Source organism: Schistocerca americana, chromosome X, assembly GCF_021461395.2.
Source record: "Schistocerca americana isolate TAMUIC-IGC-003095 chromosome X, iqSchAmer2.1, whole genome shotgun sequence".
Taxonomy (NCBI): Eukaryota; Metazoa; Arthropoda; class Insecta; order Orthoptera; family Acrididae; genus Schistocerca; species Schistocerca americana.
This window is the reverse complement of record NC_060130.1, coordinates 183,028,119-183,054,827: the sequence shown is the minus strand read 5'-3', so window position 1 is coordinate 183,054,827 and position 26,709 is coordinate 183,028,119. Positions and strand designations below refer to the sequence as shown.

At 44.8% G+C, this 26,709-nt stretch overlaps 1 protein-coding gene and 1 non-coding gene across 4 annotated transcripts in view; one reads left to right on the top strand and one right to left on the bottom strand.

Annotated features, from left to right (window-relative positions):
- The window catches only part of LOC124555375 (organic cation transporter protein-like), a 448,833-nt gene that overhangs the window by 84,640 nt on the left and 337,484 nt on the right, over positions 1-26,709 (bottom strand). The gene's annotated exons all lie outside the window — the stretch shown is intronic.
- On the top strand, positions 13,653-13,726 carry Trnat-ugu. The gene has a single exon. It is a non-coding gene; the product is annotated as a tRNA-Thr (tRNA).

The window sequence follows — 26,709 nt, the reverse complement described above, 5'->3', positions numbered from 1 at the left end:
AATTCAAATTATGTGCCGAACAATGTACAAATATAGCTCTCGGCTCCAACTGAGTAATCCTATTTTGTGCGAGAGTGAGTCAAATGAAAACCTTGAATATTTTTTAAAATATTATTTATTGTGCATAAGTGGTATCACTTTGCAACGTAATCTCCCCCACGTTCAATGCAAGTCCTCCAGAGCTTACAAAGTGCACAAATTCCTTTAGAAAAAAATTCTTTTGGTAATCTGCGCAACTACTCATGCATCGCGTGGCGTACCTCTTCATCAGAACGGAACTTATTTCCTCCCATTGCGTCTTTGAGTGGTCCAAACATATGGAAATCACTTGGGGCGAGGTCTGGGTTGCTCGCTCTCTTCGCTTCCGGTTGGTGGAAGTGAACCCAGGTATTGTCCCCAGTAACGATTCTTGTAAGGAAGCCATCACCTTCTCGTTCACAGCGCCGAAGAAGTTCTTCACAAGCATCAACACGTCGTTCTCTCATTTCAGGAGTCAGCTGCCGTGGAATCCATCTTGCAGACACTTTGTGAAACTGGAGCACATCATGCACAATGTGGTGCGCTGACCCATGACTAATCTGTAAACACGCTGCAATGTCATTCAATGTCACTCGGCGGTTATCCTTCACTATGGCTTCAACTGCTGCAATGTTCTGTGGAGTCACAACTCGTTGTGCCTGATCTGGACGAGGAGCATCTTCCACTGAAGTCACACCATTTGCGAACTCCCTACTCCATTCGTAGACTTGCTGCTGGGACAAACATGCATCACCGTACTGAACCTTCATTCGTCGATGAATTTCAATAGGTTTCACACCTTCAGTACGCAAAAACCGAATAACAGAACGCAGTTCTTCCCCGGTGCAAGTCGCAAGTGGGACGGCCATCTTTATGCTGATACTGCGACGGTATGTGTGCATCTGCAATATGCTGCCACCTACACGCTGTTTGTAGCACTCTTACCAACTTACAGGATAACGGCGCGAAATTTCGATTTGTTATTACAAATTTAAGGTTTTCATTTGACTCACCCTCGTAATATTGTTAAATGTCCACTGACATTGCTTGCGCCATCATAACATTGAGCATGACAGTATTTTATGTCGAGGGATAAACGTCTTATGACATCCTGGAGGATTTCAAACAATGTCCTACAACTTGTTGAAGCTACTTCATAGAAGCCCATAAAAACTTCTTCAACTTGAAGATTTTTATCGATATATCTGGAACATAGGGATAGCTGTTCCTTCAGTCATGTGTCGGAAGTCTCATTTGCAATAAGAGAAAAAATAGTGCCTCCATAATAGATTTCACAATGTTTTGTTGTACATCGCTGGTTGGTAACGAGACAATTTCATTCAATATATCAAGAGAAACCCACTTATATGAAGTTCGCTGCAACCAAGATTTGAAGTCAGGAGCATTTTCTGCTCTAAGCAGCAGCAACTGATGAATGTTGGGAGGTTCATCGGTGTGACCACAAATTGTTATTCCTTGCCGACTTAAAAACTGGAGGGACGTTATTATCTTTAAAATCGCCTTGCGTGCGTTTTTCATGTCTTCGATTTATGTTTTGAGATAAGGGATGACACATTGTTACCTTGTTGCGTAGTTGTCAAAGCAGTCACGGACGAACGGTGAAGTGTACCTTTTTCATGAACTCTAAAATGTTCAGTTGCCTTTTGCCACTGGGAAAATCCTTTTCGAACAAATGCATTACACGAATCCCTGTCTGCAGAAGTAGCCCTTGCCGAAGGGAACACTATACTGGAATCAAAAGTGTTTTTACACTCACTACAGAGCCGGCCGCGGTGGTCTAGCGGTTCTAGGCCCTCAGTCCGGAACCGCGGGACTGCTGCGGTCGCAGGTTCGAATCCTGCCTCGGGCATGGATGTGCGTGATGTCCTTAGGTTAGTTAGGTTTAACTAGTTCTAAGTTCTAGGGGACTGATGACCACAGATGTTAAGTCCCATAGTGCTCAGAGTCATTTGAACACTCACTACAGAACACTTTGTCCAATTCTTCGTTGCAGTAAGTTCAAGGAAATGTGTTCCTTATTTTTTGTCCTGAACATGGTTTTCACTATTGTCGGTTTTCATAAGAGCCACCTGTGATGATGACGACAAATGTACAATGAATTCATCCATAGCGACTAGGAAACTGTTCGAATTCGAAAATTTGTATAGAAGCAATACTCGATATCTTGTTACAGCTTTCCACATGCGTAAAGTAATCGCGCAACGTTTGAAAACTGCAAAAATGTTTGCCCGGCGAAGAGCTTTTGCTCCACGCATCCCGTCAGTAAACCGTCTTCTTTGTACTAGCTATTAATGCGGTAACAGCCCTTCAACCTACAATATAAGCTCCCGTGTCCTTCAAAGTCGATGTCTTAAAAAAAAAAAAAGATTTCAATCCAAATTACGTGAAAACAAAACAGCCGCACTATGCACTGTATAGTGCGGCTGTTATTCTGGGTGTGCCTTTGACTTGGCCAGAGAAAGGCAAGGAACGGGGCAGTGTGTTGCGTGGTTGGCTTTGCACAAAGACATCAGACACAAACATATATATTTTAAAGGTCAGAAATTATAACTTCCATCTCAGTGTTTTAATAGTTCATTACTTTTTGGAAAAGGAAAGTGATTACTGTATATTTTATTTAGTTTTTATCAATCTAAACCCGGACACACCCACGAGATCCGTGCACATGAAACGAAGCAAATTTACAAATTATTTGCAATGTTATTTATTTATATGTTGCATAACCAATCTTGAAGACGTATATTACACTACTGGCCATTACAATTGCTACACCAAGAAGAAATGCAGATGATAAACGAGTATTCACTGGACAAATATAGTATACTAGAACTGACATGTGATTACATTTTCACGCAGTTTGGGTGCATAGATCTTGAGAAATCAGTACCCAGAACAACCACCTTTGGCCGTAATAACGGCCTTGATACGCCTGGGCATTGAGTCAAACAGAGCTTGGATGGCGTGTACAGGTACAGCTGCCCATGCAGCTTCAACACGATACCACAGTTCATCAAGAGTAATGACTGACGTATTGTGACGAGCCATTTGCTCGGCCACCATTGACCAGACGTTTTCTGTTGGTGAGAGATCTGGAGAATGTGCTGGCCAGAGCAGCAGTCGAACATTTTCTGTATCCAGAAAGGCCCGTACAGGACCTGCAACATGCGGTCGTGCATTATCCTGCTGAAATGTAGGGTTTCGCAGGGATCGAATGAAGGATAGAGCCACGGGTCGTAACACATCTGAAATGTAACGTCCACTGTTCAAAGTGCCGTCACTGCGAACAAGAGGTGACCGAGACGTGTAACCAGTGGCACCCCACACCATCACGCCGGGTGATATGCCAGTTTGGTGATGATGAATACACGCTTCCAATGTGCGTTTACCGCGATGTCGCCAAACACGGATGCGACCATCATGATGCTGTAAACAGAACCTGAATTCATCCGAAAAAATGACGTTTTGCCATTCGTGCACCCAGGTTCGTCGCTGAGTACACCATCGCAGGCGTTCCTGTCTGTGATGCAGCGTCAAGGGTAACTGCTGCAAACGTCGTCGAACTGTTCGTTCAGATGGTTGTTGTCTTGCAAACTTCCCCATCTGTTGACTCAGGGATCGAGACGTGGCTGCACGATCCGTTACACCCATGCGGATAAGATGCCTGTCATCTTGCCTGCTAGTGATACGAGGCCGTTGGGATGCAGCACGGCGTTTCGTGTTACCCTCCTGAACCCACCGATTCCATATTCTGCTAACAGTCATTGGATCTCGACCAACGCGAGCGCAATGTCGCGATACGATAAACCGCAATCGCGATAGGCTACAATCCGACCTTTTCAAAGTCGGAAATGTGATGGTACACATTTCGCCTCCTTCCACGAGGCATCACAACAACGTTTGACCAGGCAACGTCGGTCAACTGCTGTTTGTGTATGAGAAATCGGTTGCAAATTTTCCTCATGTCAGCACGTTGTAGGTGTCGGCACCGGCGCCAACCTAGTGTGAATGCTCTGAAAAGCTAATCATTTGCATATCACAGCATCTTCTACCTGTCGGTTAAATTTCGCGTCTGTAGCACGTCATCTTCGTGGTGTAGCAATTTTATTGGCCAGTAGTGTAAATTTCCGCCACCTCGAAATAAGTAGGGGATTACCCATTTCGTCGGAGTGGTGAATAGTTTTAGTAGGTTTGTGAAGAATTTTGTCCAAATAGACACTTTCTTGAACCGACAGCGTCGTAAAAGAGAACCACTCAAGTGATCTAATAGCCATCAGTCTGCCTTTGACATTCTGAAGCAAGCGCCCAGCAGTTTCCTGTGTTGGCCGTTCCCGATTATCAGCGTCAGTTTATTGTCCAGATGGACGCTTCCAATTCCGGAGTGGTTGCTGTTTTGTCACAGGATTTTGACGGGGACCGTAGGCCAGTCGCCTATACTTTGAGGGTTCTGTCAGGGACAGAGGTCAGATACTCCGTGTATGGTTGGAAGCTTTGGTGGTGGTATTTGGACTGGAAAAACTTAAGGTGTATTTGGAACACCGTCAATTCTTATTGGAAACAGACAATCCGAGGCCCTGGAAAACCGATAGGATTGCCTAACGGGCAGCCCAGAAATCAGCTTTCCGGTTTGTGGTGAAGCATATAAGGGGTCCTGACAATCGATTGGCAGACGCATCGAGCTGAACATTCGCTGAGCCTCCTGAGATAGCGCATTCTGATGAGGGTTACCATGTTTGCGTTGTAATACTCACAGATTCCCACAATGTTCGGAAACTTGGAGGAGCAGATGGAATGGGATCTGATGCTCAGGGATGTTAAACAAGAGCTCCTTAGTGGAAAGGATGTAGCAGGGTACCAAATAACAAGGGAATTCTATGTTGTAGTAGCTGTTATGATGAAAGGTTAAAAGATAAGCCTTCCTAAGAAACTGGTCCCAGCGGTGTTTAGGTATTTTCACAATTCTGTATGTGGTGGTCGCTTGGGAACCTTTAAGGCCATCATGAAAATTTGTCCCACATTACCATAAATGTTGTTCAGCGAAGCCTAATTGCAATGCCCATCACGGTTTACTACACTGTAGTCGGGAAGAGAGGCCTATGGGCTAATTGTTCGAAGACTATATAGGGTCGCTTCCGCGTTCGAAGAGTGGCAATACATAAATATTGGTTGTGATGGAGGTATTCTCTCGTTTCGTCTGGTTGGTTCGGACATGTCTGAAAGAACAGACAACATATCCATGTAATTATACAGTTCTGGCAATACCGGACATGACCTTCCTCTTATGTGTGGATGCACATATATTACCCGAACTCTTACGAGACTTGGTGAGAATGTCTTCCACGGGTAATGAGTGTGTTGGGTAGGGACACTACGAATGTAGTGTGTGGACTTATAAGGTGAGAATGTGGGTCTCGCGGGAGGCGTGCGCGAGATAGTCCCTGCAGTCGCCCTGTACTCTGTGCCCTCGGTGGCTCAGATGGACAGAGCATCTGCCATGTGTGCAGGAGACCTCGAGTTCGAGTCCCGGGTGGGGCACACATTTTCACCTGTCCCTCTTGATATATATAAATACCCGTCAGCAGTTGAAGGTATTAATATATAATTATAATTTCGTTCTAGACGGCTGCAGGTCATCAATGGCGTCTGTTCTTTCGGACAGGTCTGAAAGAACAGTCACCATATCCACATAAGTATACAAAGTTCCATATGTCGTCAACCATGCGTCTACGTCCTGTACTCGAACATCCATTACGTACCGCCCTACACAGAGTCGCTTGCCCGGTGTCGGCGGATAAATACACTCCTGGAAATGGAAAAAAGAACACATTGACACCGGTGTGTCAGACCCACCATACTTGCTCCGGACACTGCGAGAGGGCTGTACAAGCAATGATCACACGCACGGCACAGCGGACACACCAGGAACCGCGGTGTTGGCCGTCGAATGGCGCTAGCTGCGCAGCATTTGTGCACCGCCGCCGTCAGTGTCAGCCAGTTTGCCGTGGCATACGGAGCTCCATCGCAGTCTTTAACACTGGTAGCATGCCGCGACAGCGTGGACGTGAACCGTATGTGCAGTTGACGGACTTTGAGCGAGGGCGTATAGTGGGCATGCGGGAGGCCGGGTGGACGTACCGCCGAATTGCTCAACACGTGGGGCGTGAGGTCTCCACAGTACATCGATGTTGTCGCCAGTGGTCGGCGGAAGGTGCACGTGCCCGTCGACCTGGGACCGGACCGCAGCGACGCACGGATGCACGCCAAGACCGTAGGATCCTACGCAGTGCCGTAGGGGACCGCACCGCCACTTCCCAGCAAATTAGGGACACTGTTGCTCCTGGGGTATCGGCGAGGACCATTCGCAACCGTCTCCATGAAGCTGGGCTACGGTCCCGCACACCGTTAGGCCGTCTTCCGCTCACGCCCCAACATCGTGCAGCCCGCCTCCAGTGGTGTCGCGACAGGCGTGAACGGAGGGACGAATGGAGACGTGTCGTCTTCAGCGATGAGAGTCGTTTCTGCCTTGGTGCCAATGATGGTCGTATGCGTGTTTGGCGCCGTGCAGGTGAGCGCCACAATCAGGACTGCATACAACCGAGGCACACAGGGCCAACACCCGGCATGATGGTGTGGGGAGCGATCTCCTACACTGGCCGTACACCACTGGTGATCGTCGAGGGGACACTGAATAGTGCACGGTACATCCAAACCGTCATCGAACCCATCGTTCTACCATTCCTAGACCGGCAAGGGAACTTGCTGTTCCAACAGGACAATGCACGTCCGCATGTATCCCGTGCCACCGAACGTGCTCTAGAAGGTGTAAGTCAACTACCCTGGCCAGCAAGATCTCCGGATCTGTCCCCCACTGAGCATGTTTGGGACTGGATGAAGCGTCGTTTCACGCGGTCTGCACGTCCAGCACGAACGCTGGTCCAACTGAGGCGCCAGGTGGAAATGGCATGGCAAGCCGTTCCACAGGACTACATCCAGCATCTCTACGATCGTCTCCATGGGAGAATAGCAGCCTGCATTGCTGCGAAAGGTGGATATACACTGTACTAGTGCCGACATTGTGCATGCTCTGTTGCCTGTGTCTATGTGCCTGTGGTTCTGTCAGTGTGATCATGTGATGTATCTGACCCCAGGAATGTGTCAATAAAGTTTCCCCTTCCTGGGACAATGAATTCACGGTGTTCTTATTTCAATTTCCAGGAGTGTATGATATTGCAGTGCCTGTGTTATTCCGAACTACGATGTAATACTCCTTCTTTTGTTATCAGTCTTCTGACTGGTTTGATGCGGCCCGCCACGAATTCCTCTCCTGTGCTAATCTATTCATCTCAGAGTAGCACTTGCAACCTACGTCCTCAATTATTTGCTGGATGTATTCCAATCTCTGTCTTCTTCTTTTTGCTTTCTACAGCTCCCTCTAGTACCGTGGAAGTCGTTCCCTCATGTCGTAGCGGATGTCCTATCAACCTGTCCCTTCTCCTTATCAGTGTTTTCCACATATTCCTTTCCTCTCCGATTCTGCACAGAACCTCCTCATTCCTTACCTTATCAGTCAACCTAATTTTCAACATTCGTCTATAGCCGTCACAAAACAGATAAAATGTTTTACAACGGCGAATATGACCAAGGACTCGAACCAGAATTTTCCGCTTATTGCGCTGTAGTCGCCGCAGCGCCTGTTCCTTTGGGCATGTATGCATGTCCAAATGGCCGGCCGTTGTGACCGTGCGGTTCTAGGCGCTTCAGTCCAGAACCGCGCTGCTCCTACGGTCACAGGTTCGAATCCTGCCTCGGGCATGGGTGTGTGTGATGTCCTTAGGTTAGTTAGGTTTAAGTAGTTCTAAGTCTAGGGGACTGATGAAATCAGATGTTAAGTCCCATAGCACTCAGAGCCATTTCATTTCATGTACAAATGAATATTGCATCCTGTATGGGAATATACATAATGGATGTACGAGTACAGATTGTAGACACATGGTTGACGACATACCGAAGTTTGGGTCTGCCCGTGACTCGAGCTCGGATAGCCTAAATGCAAGATAAGCGGGAAACCCTGGTCTGGCACAAATTTTCACTGTCGTCATTACATTGTACAGCTGATAGTTGTTCATATTCGCAACTGAGAATACTGGGTGATCAAAAAGTCAGTATAAATTAGAAAACTGAATAAATCACGGAATAATGTAGATAGAGAGGTAAAAATTGACGCACATGCTTGGAATGACATGGGGTTTTATTAGAACCAAAAAAATACAAAAGTTCCAAAAATGTCTGACAGATGGCGCTTCATCTGATCAGAATAGCAATAATTAGCATTACAAAGTAAGAAAAAGCAAAGATGATGTTCTTAACAGGAAACGCTCAATATGTCCACCATCATTCCTCAACAATAGCTGTAGTCGAGGAATAATGTTGTGAACAGCACTGTAAAGCATGTCCGGAGTTACGGTGAGGCATTGGCGTCGGATGTTGTCTTTCAGCATCCCTAGAGATGTCTGTCGATCACGATACACTTGCGACTTCAAGTAACCCCAAAGCCAATAATCGCACGGACAGAGATCTGGGGACCTGGGAGGCCAAGCATGACGAAAGTGGCGGCTGAGCACACGATCATCACCAAACGACGCGCGCAAGAGATCTGTCGGACATTTTGTGAACTTTGTTTTTTTTTGTTCTAATAAAACCCCATGTCATTCCAAGCATGTGCGTCAATTTTTACCTCTCTATCTGCATTATTCCGTGTTTTATTAAGTTTTCAAATTTATACTGACTTTTTGATCACCCGGTACATTTCATGTACAAAAATGACCGATGTCAGAAGTTACTGATGTTGAGTATTAATAATCAACGTGTGAGGTAGCAATAACTCTGCCCCCTAGTTTTTTTAAAAAAGGAATAGAGCAGGAGTTCATATAGCATTTAAACAAAAATCTCCATCTGTATTAACAAGGTCATTCGATAATTTAATTTCAACTGCTTCCTTGGTAACGCTAACCCAGTAAGTAGCAGTGCATGCCAGAATCTCCGTGGTGTCCTATTCCAAAGAATGACTGGTGCCAAGGCAATTTTCTGCAATTGCAGGTTGTTGTAAATGTGTGTGGTGCTTGTGCTCAGTACACCGGTCCTCCTGCAGTCTTTGTGGTCTGACCAATATACAACATGCAACAACTGCAAGCAATATTCGTGGGGTCTCGTAGTTCCGCTTCGAGCGCCGGGCGGGAAGGTTCTTGTTTATTTCACTTGCCGCAGAGTCGCTAGTGTGGAGTTTTCCTCGTTAAGTGTCGTGCTGTCTGTTTGTTTGTCTTCGTCTACTTGCAGCGGCGTCGGCCGCTCCGCTATGGCTACCATGGTTCCCACGTGTGTTCCACGAAAGGTACTGTGAGCTTTACTTTTAATAAAACAACGCGAAAAGTGTAGCCCGGGTCTCTAGAAAGTCGCGATTGGCTTGTCGATACAATTCATGTGAACTCTGATCAGGTCCACACCGCTTATTTTGATGCACACGAGTACGTGTTTTACGTGAAATTTATGGATCCCCTTCACGTTGAAAGATAACTGTCGCGACATGGTTCTCATGCCCCTTCGAGCATCGCGATAATTCCGTTAGTATGGTGTCCTTCGCAGATGCTGAAATCGAATACACTAATGTTCGAGTGTTCAACCTCCCGCCGGAAGTTGATGACAATTTTCTGAAGGACATATTGACTCCAATAGTAACGTGAAGAAATGTTCGCCGTGAACGCTGGTCTACTCAACACAGGTTACAGTGTTATAGTGGAATTCGTTCCGTGTAAATGCATGTCAAACGCAATATTCTACCACATTTACACGTGTGTAGTTACCGCGCCCGTGTCGTGTACACTGGTCAAGAGGGAACCTGCTTCCTATGTAATGTAAGTGGACACGTTCGCTGATCTTGTTCCATCCACTCACTCAGTCGGCCTACTTCAGCTTCGGATTATAATGAACAAATAGTCAGTTCTGATAATCGTGTCAATGTACACTACTGGCCATTAAAATTGCTACACCACGAAAATGACGTGCCACAGACGCGAAATTTAACCGACAGGAAGAAGATGCGGTGATATGCAAATGATTAGCTTTTCAGAACATTCACACAAGGTTGGCGCCGGTGGCGACACCTACAACGTGCTGACAGGAGGAAAGTTTCCAACCGATTTCTCATACACAAACAGCAGTTGACCGGCGTTGCCTGGTGAAACGTTGTTGTGATGCCTCGTGTAAGGAGGAGAAATGCGTACCATCACGTTTCTGACTTTGATAAAGGTCGGATTGCAGCCTATCGCGATTGCGGTTTATCGTATCGCAACATTGCTGCTCGAGTTGGTCGAGGTCCAATGACTGTTAGCAGAATATGGAATCGGCGGGGTTCAGGAGGGTAATACGGAACGCCGTGCTGGATCCCAACGTCCTCGTGTCACTAGCAGTCGAAATCACAGGCATCTTATTTGCATGGCTGTAACGGATCGTGCAGCCCCATCTCGATCCCTGAGTCAACAGATGGGGACGTTTGTAAGACAACAACCATCTGCACGAACAGTTCGGCGACGTTTGCAGCAGCATGGACTGTCAGCTGGTAGACCATGGCTGCGGTTACCCTTGACGCTGCATCACAGACAGGAGAGCCTGCGATGGTGTACTCAACGACGAACCTGGGTGCACGAATGGCAAAACGTCATTTTTTCGGATGAATCCAGGTTCTGTTTAGAGCATTATGATGGTCGCATCCGTGTTTGGCGACATCGTGGTAAACGCACATTGGAAGCGTGTATTCGTCATCGCCATACTGGCGTAATGGTATGGGGTGCCATTGGTTACACGTCCCGGTCACCTCTTGTTCGCATTGACGGCACTTTGAACAGTGGACGTTACATTTCAGATGTGTTACGATCCGTGACTCTGCTCTTCGTTCGATCCCTGCGAAACTGGGATAATGCACGACCGCATGTTGCAGGTTCTGTACGGGCCTTTCCGGATACAGAAAATGTTCGACTGCTGTCATTGGCCAGCACATTCTCCATATCTCTCACCAAGTGAAAACGTCTGGTCAATGGTGGCCGAGCAACTGGCTCGTCACAATACGCCAGTCACTACCTTTGATGAACTGTGGTACCGTGTTGAAGCTGCATGGGCAGCTGTACCTGTACACGCCATCCAAGGTCTGTTGGACTCAATGCCCAGGCGTTTTAAGGCTGTTATTATGGCCAGAGGTGGTTGTTCTGGGTAGTAATTTCTCAGGATCTATGCACCCAAATTGCGTAAAAATGTAATCACGTGTCAGTTCTAGTATAATATACTTGTCCAATGAATACCCGTTTATCATCTGGATTTCTTCTTAGTGTAGCAATTTTAATGGCCACTTGTGTATATGTGCGGCGTACTATTTTGACGATGACTCAAGAAATTCACACATTCAAGTCTCATTTATTTCTCTGTGTCCGTCCTACTAGTCTTGAACCCCCTATTGATGTCGGTCGCATAAATTTTAAGTTAAAACACATTCGTGACTCCCGGCCGCGGTGGTCGTGCGGTTCTAGGCGCTCCAGTCCGGAGCCGCGCTGCTGCTACGGTCGCAGGTTCGAATCCTGCCTCGGGCATGGATGTGTGTGATGTCCTTAGGTTGGTTAGGTTTAATTATTTCTAAGTTCTAGGGGACTGATGACCACAGCAGTTGAGTCCCATAGTGCTCAGAGCCATTTGAACCATTTGAACCACATTCGTGACTTCTATCTTGCCATGAGGTGTTTGGGGGCTGAAATCTTATGGAGACCTGTCCTCACAATGAAATTCCTAAAGACTCGATGGGAAGCAGTCCCTTGCCTGTACTAGTCTTTGGAATTTGCCGATGTGCGTAGCGACCTCGTGGTATAAGGTAGTAAATAACTTGAATCCAACGAAAGAGCGACTTTTCCGTATTGGGCTTAGTGACACGGATTTATGTAGTTGTTGTCGGTCTCCAGATACGATACGACATCGCTTTACTTGTGAGGGTCATATGGCAAACTGGTCTTGGATCAGGACACAGCTGGCCATCCTTTCTCGATCTTCTGAGACTGCATACACGACGGACATCATATTGCGCCCAGATTCTTCCTTCTTTCCACGTTCGAAAACCCATACCGGTATGTCGTTGCTGGGACACTCCGTTCATTATGTTGTAGAAGGCGAGAGGTTAGATAACATGAACTTCATGCAGTGCATCATCACTGCCTATTAGACATGCCTGCGAATGCCTCGATATCGAGACCTCTTCGCTAACATGTTGAATCTTGTTTTCCGTCCAGACGGCTTATGAAATGTATTTAATTGCAAGAAATCTGAAAAAATCTCATGCTCCAGATGGACATCTTATGTAGGTTTCATTCCAACACAAATATGTATTGCACCCATTTGTTTACACATTAATAATTGTGAATTATTGTTTATCCTAGGGCAACTCACAGGAAATCAATGTACAACTGGTTTTGATGAAAATGTTGTGACTTGGCAAGACAGCCAAGCCACTATGAGAGGAAGCCGAAAGGCACGCGTTTAAGCTCACGCAGGCTGGCGTGAGGTCTGGAACAGTTAAAGGAATAGAGACTAGCAAAATAGGTACGTAGCTTCTGGAATACTTAACTTTAATCCATAATTGGTGAACATCGGTCTGACGGTACATGCATCACAGGATAAATAGCAAATGATAATGGCGCCTTGCTAGGTCGTAGCAAATGACGTAGCTGAAGGCTATGCTAAATATAGTCTCGGCAAATGAGAGCGTGATTTGTCAGTGAAACATCGCTAGCAAAGTCGGCTGTACAACTGGGGCGAGTGCTAGGAAGTCTCTCTAGACCTGCCGTGTGGCGGCGCTCGTTCTGCAATCACTGACAGTGGCGACACGCGGGTCCGACGTATACTAACGGACCGCGGCCGATTTAAAGGCTACCACCTAGCAAGTGTGGTGTCTGGCGGTGACACCACAGAAAACGTGAGAAAACCGTCTGATGATGAATTATGAAAAATTCAAAACTCGTAACGGTACTTGTTAAATAAAGTAACCTAAAACCAATTTGTGGCTGATTGCTGTACCCCATCAACAATTTATTTCATGTAAAAGCCACGGTCTCCAACCATGTCTTTATTTGACAAAATTGCAAAAAAGTAAAAGTAGTTTACGGCAATGCTCATTTCATTCACTGTTATGCACATCAATTTAATTTAATAACGATAAATGCAGCAAGTGTCCTAAGTTCGGACTGGAATATTTATCGTGAGAATAGGTTAGTCGCCAATAGTAGTGGCATGTTTATTGCAGTAAAGAATTAGAAAAAATCTAGCGAGGTTGTCATGGATTCCGATTGTAAATTAATCTAGGCGATGTCAAGTATCAAGGATAGTTAAAATATGATTGACCTTCATCTGTGCGAAGGTGCACGGGTTGCCCACTCTTACGGGAATCGCCAAAGCGTGCGCGAGTAATGAGTGTATGGGCAAATCTCTATGAGTTACAGTACATAGGTAGAATTGTGGACAGTTGGGAATGTGAGTCTCACGGGAAGCGTGCAAGGGATAAGTCCCTGCAGTCGCGCTATTCATTTGTGTCCTCGGTGGCTCAGATGGATAGAGCGTCTGCCATGTAAGCAGGAGATCCTGGGTTCGAGTCCCGGTCGGGGCACACATTTTCAGCTGTCCACATCGAGGTATATCAACAACACCTGTCGACAGCTGAGGGTTTCAGTTAGTCATCACTTATCCAGATTATTAAAAAAATTTCTAAATCAACTACAATAACTCGCGTAATCATTTGACACTCATTAATAACTAGGCTTAGCGACACACTGGCCTTATGGTTCAAAGAAAATAGTGTGCAGGCAAACTAGTTGTTAATATCCATGTTCGACAAAGTCAACACCACGGTAAAATGTTTACGTTTGGGAAACAGAGGACAACCAGTGACCCTGGAACATCAGAACGCCGTTAACGTGCGTCAATAAAGTTATTCGGACACACTCAGTTGTTCTGCAGGGGTTGTGTGTGGAGAAGCCACGGACACTGCGGGCATAAACATTTAGCGAGGTAGGGTGGTATGTACAGCTGAAGTAATGATGGGCCTCAGAGGAAGAGGGAGCACATTCGAACAGCGGCAGCTAGTAATTTTTCACAGCGCTAAAGGCGAAAGCTGTCATAAGAGCGCTCGAATGTTACAAATGAAGAAAAGTACAGTTTTTTTATATATAAGCAGAAGGTTTCCGGGAGAAAGACAATCTACAACATACGGAGAAGAGCGTTATATCATCCGAAAAACGAAAATTGACCCCAAATTAAGTGCTCAAAAACTCGCTACTGACGTTGTCAAAGACATCGGGAAGAAGGTGCATCTCGCAAAATACGGAGCATGCTCAGAAGAGGTAACTTTCACGGCCGTATTGCAAGACGGAAGCCCTGCACAAGTAAAATAACTCAAGGAAAGAGAATGCTGTTTGCCAAAGAGTATGTTAGAGATGACAATATGTGCTGAAATGACGTTATATTTGCTGACGTATTTCAATCTGATGGGAGGATGACGGTTTGTCGGCGACAAAATACTGAGATTCAAGAAAAAATCTGAAAGCAACTGTGAAGTATGACGGTGGACAAGTCATAATGCGGGGGTGGTGTCCTTACGTTAGTTAGGTTTAAGCAGTTCTAAGTTCTAGGGGACTGATGACCTCAGATGTTAGGTCCCATAGTGCTCAGAGCCATTTGAACCATTCCATCCATCGGTGTAGTACAAAAGGCTTTGATCGCTTCAGTTAAATTTTCCGTTTACGTACGCCACGATCCATCGTTTCTCGTTTTTATCCTATGCAAAGCGAGCAAGGGAAAAAAAATCCGCAATAACTAGTCATCATTCTCTACAGTTGACTCGATTTCGCCTTATCTTCAGCGCTTTAAATGATTATTGCTCGCTTTTTTTCCCTTTCGTAGTAAAACGTACAGTGTCACGGTATTGATGTCTCAAGCGTATTCTTATGACTCCAGTGGGCACAGCGCAGAACGCTATTAAGCATTCAGCTGAGCAATTCTGCCACAGCATTAAGTTCCATAATGCTGCGACTGGTTTAAGACCGTTGTGGGAATGACCATTTTGTGGGAATTATGTCCGAAAGCGATATGACTGCTAGCCCCAGATCTATTTATGATGCTTCTGGTGATTGATCAGCGATGAGAGATCTGTAATCATATGTGTGCCTTACGGCAATCAACCTGCATCTGTTTTATATGCACACAACTATTCTACACCGTCAAAATGTCTACTTGGAGGGGGAGAAAATTATCGGCCTTTTTATAAGAGAGGGGCATTCAATAAGAAATGGAACACATTTTTTTTCTAAAAGCTCCGTGGTTTTATTCATGATTCCAATACACCATATTATTCCACGCTCTTTTGCAACAAAACCTTATTTTCCAACGTACACTACTGGCCATTAAAATTGCTACACCAACAAGAAATGCAGATGATAAACGGGTACTCATTGGACAAATATATTATACAAGAACTGACATGTGATTACATTTTCACGCAATTTGGGTGCATAGATCCTGAGAAATCAGTACCCAGAACAACCACCTCTGGCCTTGGTCAGCGTGACGGACTGCCGTCCTAAAGGGCCCGGGTTCGATTCCCGGCTGCGTCGGGGATTTTCTCCGCTCAGGGACTGGGTGTTGTGTTGTCTTTATCACCAATTCATCCCCATCTGGCCTTGTATCAAAAGCAGTCGAGATGACAGGCATCTCATCCGCACGGCTGTAACGGATCGTGCAGCCACGTACCGATCCCTGAGTAAACAGATGGGGACGTTTGCAAGACAACAACCATCTGCACGAACAGTTCGACGACGTTTGCAGCAGCATGGACTATCAGCTCGGAGACCATGGCTGCGGTTACCCTTGATGCTGCATCACAGACAGGAGCGCCTGCGATGGTGTACTCAACAACGAACCTGGGTGCACGAATGGCAAAACGTCGTTGTTTCGGGTGAATCTGGGTTCTGTTTACAGCATCATTATGGTCGCATCCGTGTTTGGCGACATCGCGGTGAACGCACATTGGAAGCGTGTATCGTCGTCGCCATACTGGCGTATCATCCGCCGTGATGGTATGGGGTTCCATTGGTTACATGTCTCGGTCGCATCTTGTTCGCATTGACGGCACTTTGAACAGTGGACGTTACATTTCAGATGTGTTACGACCCGTGGCTCTACCCTTCATTCGATACCTGCGAAGCCCTACATTTCTGCAGGATAATGCACGACCGCATGTTGCAGGTCCTGCACGGGCCTTTCTGGATACATAAAATGTTCGACTGCTGCCCTGGACAGCACGTTCTCCAGATCTCTCACCAATTGAAAACGTCTGGTCAATGTTGGCCGAGCAACTGGCTCGTCACAATACGCCAGTCACTACTCTTGATGAACTGTGGTATCATGTTGAAGCTGCATGGGCAGCTGTACCTGTACACGCCATCCAAGCTGTGTTTGACTCAATGCCCAGGCGTATCAAGGCCGTTATTACGGCCAGAGGTGATTGTTCTGGGTACTGATTTCGCAGGATCTATGCACCCAAATTGCGTGAAAATGTAATCACATGTCAGTTCTAGTATAATATATTTGTCCAATGAATACCCGTTTATCATTTGCATTTCTTCGTGGTGTAGCAATTTTAATGGCCAATAGCGTACATTCTGAGACAAGAAGAAAACGACCCACCATGAAGGAATTACCTGAATGGGACGGAAATCGCCAGATGTGGCGTACATTTACAGACAAGCAAATGATTACAATTTCAGAAAAGTTGAATGATTTATTAAAGTGTGGGCGCTTCACAAATTGAACAAGTCCATAACGTATTGGTCGACATTTAGCCCTTATGTAGGCATTTACTTGGCTTGGCACTGATTGACAGTGTTGTTAAATGACCTCCTGAGAGATATCGTGCTATATACTGTCCTACTGGTGCGTTATATCGTCAAAACCCGAACTGGTAGAAAGGCTCTGCCCACAATGCTCCTAACATTTTCAATTGAGGAGGGATTCTGCTACCTTACTGGCCAATGCAGGGTTTGGCAAGCACGAAGAAAAGCAGTAAAAACTCCCTCCGTGTGAGAGCAGTCATTATCTTGCTGGAATGTAAGCCTAGGTTGGCTTGCCATGAAGGCCAACAAAACGGGTCGTGAAATGTCGTCGAAGTACCGCTGTCCAGTATGTGGGCCGCGGATGCGAACCAGAGGAAAGGAAATGGCACCCCGTAGCGTCACTCCTGGTTGTCGGGCCATATGATGGGTGACAATCAAGTTGGCATTTCACCGCTGTCGTGGGCATCTCCAGACACGTCTTCGCTGGTTATTGGGGCTCACTTCGATGCGGGACGCATCACTAAAGACAATTCTACTCGTCAGTGAGCTGCCAGACCCAGTTTTGAGCATTATGGGCAGGACCCTCCTATCAACTCGGAATTTCGACGATCTAATGCGCCAGTTGGACAGAATTTGGCATGATATTCCTCAAGAGGCTATGCAGGAGGCGTTCAATGAATTCGAAAGTTAAGTTTTATGTACTGACTTGGCAGAAAATCCTAAGCAATTTTGGTCTTATGTCAAAGCGGTAGGTGGATCAAAACAAAATGTCCAGACACTCTGTGACCAAAATGGTACTGAAACAGAGGATGACAGACTAAAGGCCGAAATACTAAATGTCTTTTTCCGAAGCTGTTTCACAGAGGAAGACTGCACTGTAGTTCCTTCTCTAGATTGTCGCACAGATGACAAAATAGTAGATATCGAAATAGATGACAGAGGGGTAGAGAAACAATTAAAATCGCTCAAAAGAGGAAAGGCCGCTGTATCTGATGGGAAACCAGTTCGATTTTACACAGAGTACGCGAAGGAACTTGCCCCCCTTTCTTGCAGCGGTGTACCGTAGGTCTCTAGAAGAGCGTAGCGTTCCAAAGAATTGGAGAAGGGCACAGGTCATTCCCGTTTTCAAGAAGGGACGTCGAACAGATGTGCAGAACTATAGACCTATATCTCTAACGTCGATCAGTTGTAGAATTTCGGAACAAGTATTATGTTCGAGTATAATGACTTTTCTGGAGGCTAGAAATCTACTCTGTAGAAATCAGCATGGGTTTCGAAAAAGACGGTGTGAAACCCAGCTCGCGCTATTCGTCCACGAGACTCAGAGGGCCATAGACACGGTTTCCCAGGTAGATGCCGTGTTCCTTGACTTCCGCAAGGCGTTTGATACAGTTCCCCACAGTCGTTTAATGAACAAAGTAAGAGCATATGGACTATCAGACCAATTGTGTGATTGGATTGAAGAGTTCCTAGATAACAGAACGCAGCATGTCTTTCTCAATGGAGAGAAGTCTTCAGAAGTAAGAATGACTTCAGGTGTGCCGCAGGGGAGTGTCGTAGGACCGTTGCTATTCACAATATATATAAATGACCTTGTGGATAGCATCGGAAGTTCACTGAGGCTTTTTGCGGATGATGCTGTAGTATATCGAGAGATTGTAACAATGGAAAATTGTACTGAAATGCAGGAGGATCTGCAACGAATTGACGCGTGGTGCGGGGAATGGCAATTGAATCTCAATGTAGACAAGTGTAATGTGCTGCGGACAAACAGAAAGAAAGATCCCTTATCATTTAGCTACAATATAGCAGGTCAGCAACTGGAAGCAGTTAATTCCATAAATTATCTGGGAGTAGGCATTAGGAGTGATTTAAAATGGAATGACTATATGAAGTTGATCGTCGGTAAAGCAGATGCCAGACTGAGATTCATTGGAAGAATCCTAAGGAAATGCAATCCAAAAAAAAGGAAATAAGCTACAGTACACTTGTTCGCCCACTGCTTGAATACTGCTCACCGGTGTGGGATCCGTACCAGATAAGGTTGACAGAAGAGATAGAGAAGATCCAACGGAGAGCAGCGCTCTTCGTTACAGGATCATTTAGTAATCGCGAAAGCGTTACGGAGATGGTAGATAAACTCCAGTGGAAGACTATGCAAGAGAGACGCTCAGTAGTTCGGTACTGGCTTTTTTTGAAGTTTCGAGAACATACCTCCACCTAGTAGTCAAGCAGTTTATTGCTCCCTCCTACGTATATCTCGTGAAGAGACCATGAGGATAAAATCAGAGAGATTAGAGCCCACACAGAGGCATACCGACAATCTTTCTTTCCACGAACAATACGAGACTGGAATAGAAGGGAGAACCGATAGAGGTACTCAAATTACCCTCCGCCACACACCGACAAGTGGCTTGCGGAGTATGGATGTAGATGTAGAAGAGGACATCCAGTAACTCTATCAGTTAATGCCAAGCCCAATAACCGCTCGCATAAGCCCCAAGAGATGAGCCAACGCGTTACTGACTTGCTCAGTAGGCGAAGGTCTTTCTCTTGAATAAATCATCCATTTTTTTTGAAATTGTGATTATTTTTTGTCTGCACATGTACGGCAAATCTACCGATTTCCGTCCCATTCGGATAATTACTTTGTGGTGCGCCTTTTTTTGTCAATTTAGTACAAGTAGGAGTTAACAGTCCTCGCAATATTGTTATTTAAGCAATTTGTGTGATAAACTACATGTGTAGTTACATATAGCGGTAATTGAGGAAGTGAACATCTGGAGCGGGGATGAATAGCGAAATATTTTCTCTGTAGAGCTTAGGGTTCGGTAATATGTAGTTCTGATTCTGGAAAACCTACACATTAGCTCAAATTTTATAGATTTTTCTCATCTGGTCATTTCACGAGATGTATGTTGCCCGGAACATTATCTTAAATCTCACGTGGAAGGGTGAACCAAAGACGGGATTTATTTGGAAGAATATTTAGAATATGTGGAAAGTGTATTAAAAAAAACACTGCCTATAAAACACCTGTCACCCCTTATCAGAAATGTTGTATTGTATTGTATTCCTGTCAGATGGGGTTAATGACTAGTCAAAGATAAAGATGCGTGCGGTTTGCCTCTCCATCCTAATACCACTGTAATTTGTTCACCATCTCACACAGACTAAATGATCGCGTATATGCCGCTATGCATTGGATCTTATCTTCCTATTGCGTTAATGCGACCTAAGACTGACGAACAATACTAACCTTATAATTTTCTATACATTGTATTTATGCAGTCGGTCATTCCAGTTGGTTACTTAAAGGTATTTCTACCACTGTTACGGCTTGTATTGATTTGTCGTCAATAGTGTAATTGTACTGTAGTGGATTTCTTAGGCTGTTTGTCCACATAATGCTACATTTACTTCTGGACCTTCTCTGTTTTTCCTTGAACTTCAGTTCGGCAAAAAGTGACCTACTTTTGATCCAGTGACCACGTATTTAGGAGTGCGATTGAATTTACTATGTTTCACGCAATTGTAAAAAAAAAAAAAACAACACCCTAAGACGGTTTCTAGATTAAAGCAAAGAACGTTTTTCTACTCCAACCTATTTGGCACTCATAATCTGGCTGTTCCTCTACTGGGTTCATAATCAAGGTGGTAGCACCACATTTTGGCTCGGTAGCTGACTTTGTTTTGTTATACGACGAAACAGTATTCAATGCTTTATGGGTGAGTGCCCAGAACACTCTCTGCCCACGACACAAAGCCGTTAATGTCAAGTGGTTGTTGTTAGTTTAATCTATGGAAACTGAATTTGGTGTGACGTCACGTGTTCTGTACTGCTGTGGAAATTGCTCGTTAATATTTTATAAAAATTTTAGTCTTCAGTTACTTATTATAAAGTTTATTTGTGTTAATATTCGCTGCAAAAGTAACTTATTAGTGGATTTTCATTAATCTCAGTTTTTCTTCCTTTGTTATTGACTGGAGTGGTTTATTATTCGTGAGTGTGCTTACGTCGTTCGTCTTAGCCTCGCGCCTCAGTAGTGTGTTTACATTTTGCGGCATTCAATGCAGCTGTTGCGGTTATAAAGGTAAATACTGACAAACTTATTTGTGCACTGTTATACAGTTATTAAATTTAATAATTTTCAGCGATGTTTCGTGCCGTTTCTAGCGAAATAACGATTTAATAAACTTTTGGAAACGTTCGCACGCTGTTCTTAGAGTTTTCTGTGCGTTGAAGTCGTTCAGTAAATTTCGTGCTTTACTTTTAAACTGACGTTTCTTATTGTTTCTAGTGAAATATTTCAGTAAAATTTTCATGCAGTGTTTTAACCTCGTTTATTGTTCAAGTGGCCGTTTGAATTTTTTGGTTTTAGCTAATAATTTAGTGAACTTTTGTTGGTATTGGTATTAGCTGTGGTGTAGTAGTATTGGTACAAGTAGTTGCTTTCTGAGTAGGCAGAAAATTTGGAGACCATTATTCTATAAATAGTTCTACTGGTGTAACTGAACTTTGGTAACGTAGACATATAGTTTTTCTCAGTAACCGTAAAATTTTACCATGAGTGAGAAGTGTGGGCTCTGTGGTAGGTTAGTAAGTAGTGGGTTACGCTGTGGGATTTGTTCAAAGTATTTTCATTGGGGGGAATGCAGTGGGGAAGCCAGTGGTCATTTTAGTGAGATCCTCATCTACATCTACACTCCGCAAGCCACCCAACGGTGTGTGGCGGAGGATACTTTACGTGCCACTGTCATTACCTCCCTTTCCTGTTCCAGTCGCGTATGGTTCGCGGGAAGAACGACTGCCGGAAAGCCTCCGTGCGCGCTCGAATCTCTCCGATTTTACATTCGTGATCTCCTCGGGAGGTATAAGTAGGGGAAACCAATATATTCGATACCTCATCCAGAAATGCAGCCTCTCGAAACCTGGACAGCAAGCTACACCGCGATGCAGAGCGCCTCTCCTGCAGTCTGCCACTGGAGTTTGCTAAACATCTCCGTAACGCTATCACGCTTACCACATAACCCTGTGACGAAACGCGCCGCTCTTCTTTGGATCTTCTCTATCTCCTTTGTCAACCCGACCTGGTACGGATCCCACACTGATGAGCAATACTCAAGAATAAGTCGAACGAGTGTTTTGTAAGCCGCCATCTTTGTTGATGGACTACTTTTCCTAAGGACTCTCCCAATGAATCTCAACCTGGCACCCACCTTACCAACAATTAATTTTATATGATTATTCCACTTCAAATCGTTCCGTACGCATACTCCCAGATATTTTACAGAAGTAACTGCTACCAGTGTTTATTCCGCTATCATATAACCATACAATGAAGGATCCTTCTTTCTAAGTATTCGCAATACATTACATTTGTCTATGTTAAGGATCAGTCGCCACTCCCTGCACCAAGTGCCTATCCGCTGCAGATCTTCCTGCATTTCGCTGCAATTTTCTAATGCTGCAACTTCTCTGTATACTACATCATCATCCGCGAAAAGCCGCATGGAACATCGGACACTATGTACTAGGTCATTTATATATATTGTGAAAAGCAATGGTCCCATAACACTCCCCTGTGGCACGCCAGAGGTTACTTTGACGTCTGTAGACGTCTCTCCATTGAGAACAACTGCTGTGTTCTGTTTGCTAAAAACTCCTCAATCCAGCCACACAGCTGGTCTGATTTTCCGTAGGCTCTTACTTTGCTTATCAGGCGACAGTGCGGAACTGTATCGAACGCCTTCCGGATGTCAGGGAAATTGACATCTACCTGGGAGCCTGTATCTAATATTTTCTGGGTCTCATGAATAAATAAAGCGAGCTGGGGCTCACACTATCGTTGTTTCCGGAATCCATGTTGATTTCTACAGAGTGGATTCTGGGTTTCCAGAAATGTCATGATACGCGAGCAAAAAAGTTCTAAAATTCTAGAACAGATGGATGTCAGAGATATAGGTCTATAGTTTGGCGCATCTGCTCGACGGCCCTTTTTGAAGACTGGGACTACCTGTGCTCTTTTCCAATCATTTGGAACCTTCCGTCCCTCTAGAGACTTGCGGTACACGGCTGTTAGGAGGGGGGCAAGTTCTTTCGCGTACTCTGTGTAGAATCGAATTGGTATCCCGTCAGGTCCAGTGGACTTTCCTCTGTTGAGTGATTTCAGTTGCTTTTCTATTCCTTGGACAGCCATTCCTTGGTCAGCCATTTTTTCGTTTGTGCGAGGATTTAGAGAAAGAACTGCAGTGCGGTCTTCCTCTGTGAAACAGCTTTGGAAAAGGTGTTTGGTATTTCAGCTTTACGCGTGTCATCCTCTGTTTCAATGCCATCATCATGCCGGAGTGTCTGGATATGCTGTTTCGAGCCACTTACTGATTTAACGTAAGACCAGAACTTCCTAGGATTTTCTGTCAAGTCGGTACATAGAATTTTACTTTCGAATTCACTGAACGCTTCACGCATAGCCCTCCTTACGCTAACTTTGACATCGTTTAGCTTCTGTTTGTCTGAGAGGTTTTGGCTGCGTTTAAACTTGCAGTGAAGCTCTCTTTGCTTTCGCAGTAGTTACCTTACTTTGTTGTTGAACCACGGTGGGCTTTTCCCGTCCCTTACAGTTTTACTCGACACGTACCTGTCTAAAACGCACTTTACGATTGCCTTGAACTTTTTCCATAAACACTCAACATTGTCAGTGTCGGAACAGAAATTTTCGTTTTGATCTGTTAGGTAGTATGAAATCTGCCTTCTATTACTCTTGCTAAACAGATAAACCTTCCTCCTTTTTTTTATATTCCTATTTACTTCCATATTCAGGGAAGCTGCAACGGCCTTATGATCACTGATTCCCTGTTCTGCCCTCACAGAGTCGAAAAGTTGGGGTCTGTTTATCAGTAGGTCCAAGATCTTATCCTTGGAATGCAGAATCTGTAGTAGAAATATGTTAATAGAGGAGCAGGAGCGTAAGCTCTGTGCACTTCAGGTGCAGTTACAACGCACAATGGAGGAACTAGGTAGATTGAGGAGGGTGAAGGGTGGTGGGAATGGGAACTGGCAGTTGGCAAGAAGGCAGCTAGGGAGAGGAGGTATTCAGACAGTTTTACTTCGCGTATTTGCAATAGATTTGGCCAACTGCAGTTTAGTGGAGAGGAGCCTCGTGTAGCTGTAGATGTAGGAAACGTGCAGCAGTCCTCAGCAGTCAGGAGGCCTAGGTTAGTTGCAAAGTCTAACAGAAAGAAGGTTCTGCTGCTAGGTAGTTCTCACGATAGAGGTGTGGGCCAGCAATTGCAGGAAGTGCTGGGGAGTCAGTACCAGGTTACCAGCTTTGTCAAGCGTAGTGCTGGGTAGGCTCAAGTGACTTACAGCATAGGGGAGTTAGGTAGGAATTTTACAGAGGATCAGGTAGTGATAGTGGGTGGAGCAGGGAACAATCTTGATAGGGACTGGGAATATGATGGAGGTGGTGACCTGGTAAAGATAGCTACTCAAACTGGTGGTACGAAGGGCATATCGTGCAACTGTTTCGGCATCATGATCGGCCTCACCTTAAGGCGGATGTTAGGTCCGTTAACATGGGGATGGGGAGGGCACTGATGTCAGAGGGCATGGGTCACAGCTCAGTGGTGCCAGTTGAGTCTACCAGTAGATCGGCTTTCACTAGGCATCGCCTGCACCTCAATAGGTATGGGAAGGGGAGGCTGACTAAGCTTATAGGTGACGGTGGTGGTTGTAGTGTCACTCATGGAAAAATTCCTGTAGTAGTTGGTGTTAGAGCTGCACCTTTTTTTACATTGAAGTCAGCTGATAGGTATACCTCTTAAAGGAAGTCCCTCTAACTAAGGGCTCACCTTCCGGAGATGTGATGTTTCCAAATAGAGAAGGAATTAGCATATTTCATCTAAATATGAGGTATTAGAGATAGTTTGTGAACTGCTTATAGATGTTGACTCTGAGATTACTGGTAAATCAGAGCACCGCTTAAATAATTTAATTCAGAGGCTCCCTTTACCAGGATACAGATTAGCTGGCTGTTTCTCAAGTAATTCGTTGTGGGGTGGGAGACTGGCTATGTACGTAAAAAACAGTATTCCATTTGAGTCCATAGACGTACCACGACACTGCACTGAACAGATATGGGAATGTTGTGCAAGGGAAATTGAATTTAGTGAAACTAAACTTCTAATTGTTGTTGTTTGTAGATCCCCTAACTCCGACTTCATAGCATTTCTGCTCAAGCCAGAGAGAGTTTTCTTGATTCAATTTGAAGGAAGTACCAGAAATTAATTATATGTGGTGACTTAAATATTAATTTTGTATATGATGGTGCAAGAAAAAGGATGTTGGTAGATTTAAATTCATATGATCTGATGCATACTGTGTTTTTTCCAACTAGGGTGCAGGATTCTTCCTTACTAGATGGGCATTTTGTTAGTAAAAGTGTGAATGGCCTTTCAGACCATGATGAACAAATTTTAACACTAAAAGGCTTTTGCCGGCCGCGGTGGCCGATCGGTTCTAGGCGCTCAGTCCGGATCCGCGCGACTGCTACGGTCGCAGGTTCGAATCCTGCCTCGTGCATGGATGTGTGTGATGTCCTTAGGTTAGTTAGGTTTAAATAGTTCTGAGTTCTATGGGACTGATGACCTCAGAAGTTTAGTCCCATAGTGCTCAGAGCCATTTGAAGTAAAAGGCTTTTGACTTCCAACCATTGTCATGTTTTTTTTTTTTAAACCTTGCCAAGGGGCAATAGTGGCAGGATGTTTACAGTGCCGATAACATAGATGATAAATACAACGCTTTCCTTAACACATTTCTCATGCTCTTTGAGAGTTGCTTTCCATTAGAACGTTCTAAATGGGGTACTACCAGTGGTAGGCAGCCTGGTTGCTGACTAGTGGGATATCTTGTAGAACAAAGTGGGAATTATATAAAAATGTTAGTAGTCACAATCAAGCTACAGTAGCCCATTACAGACAGTATTGAATAGCATATTTCATGACAGGTGGATTGGTCGTCGAAGCACCATACCATGGCCCACACGTTCACCGGATCTGACGTCCCCGGATTTCTTTCTGTAGGGAAAGTTGAAGGATATCATGATCCACCGATAACGCCTGACAACATGCGTCCACACATTGTCAATGTGCGAACATTAAGGAAGGCGAACTACTCGCTGTTGAGAGGAATGTCGTTACACGTATTGCCAAATGTATTGAGGTTGACGGACATAGTTTTGAGCATTTATTGCATTAATGTGGTATTTACAGGTAATCACGCTGTAACAGCATGCGTTCTCAGAAATGATAAGTTCACAAAGGTACATGTATCACATTGGAACAACCGAAATGAAATGTTCAAACGTACCTATCTGCTGTGTTTTAATCTAAAAAAACCAACCTGTTACCAACTGTTCGTCTACATTGTGAGCCTTGTGTTTGTGACTATTACAGCGCCATCTATCACAAAGCGAAAAAAGTGATCCAACTAAAACATTCATGTTTCTTTACGTACTACAGGAATATGTAATAAAAATGGGGGTTCCGATTTTAAAAAATGCAGTTGATATCCGTTTGGCTTATGGCAGCGCTATCTAGCGGGCCAACCATAGCGCCATCTGGTTTCTCCCTCAAGTTAGATAAGTTTCGTTCTTCGTAGTTTTTTCGTTCGACGCTCATTTCGTGAGATATTTGGCCTGGTCACGATCAATGGACCACCCTGTAGTACATAGACTACCTGCTCAAAAGTATCTGGACACCTATT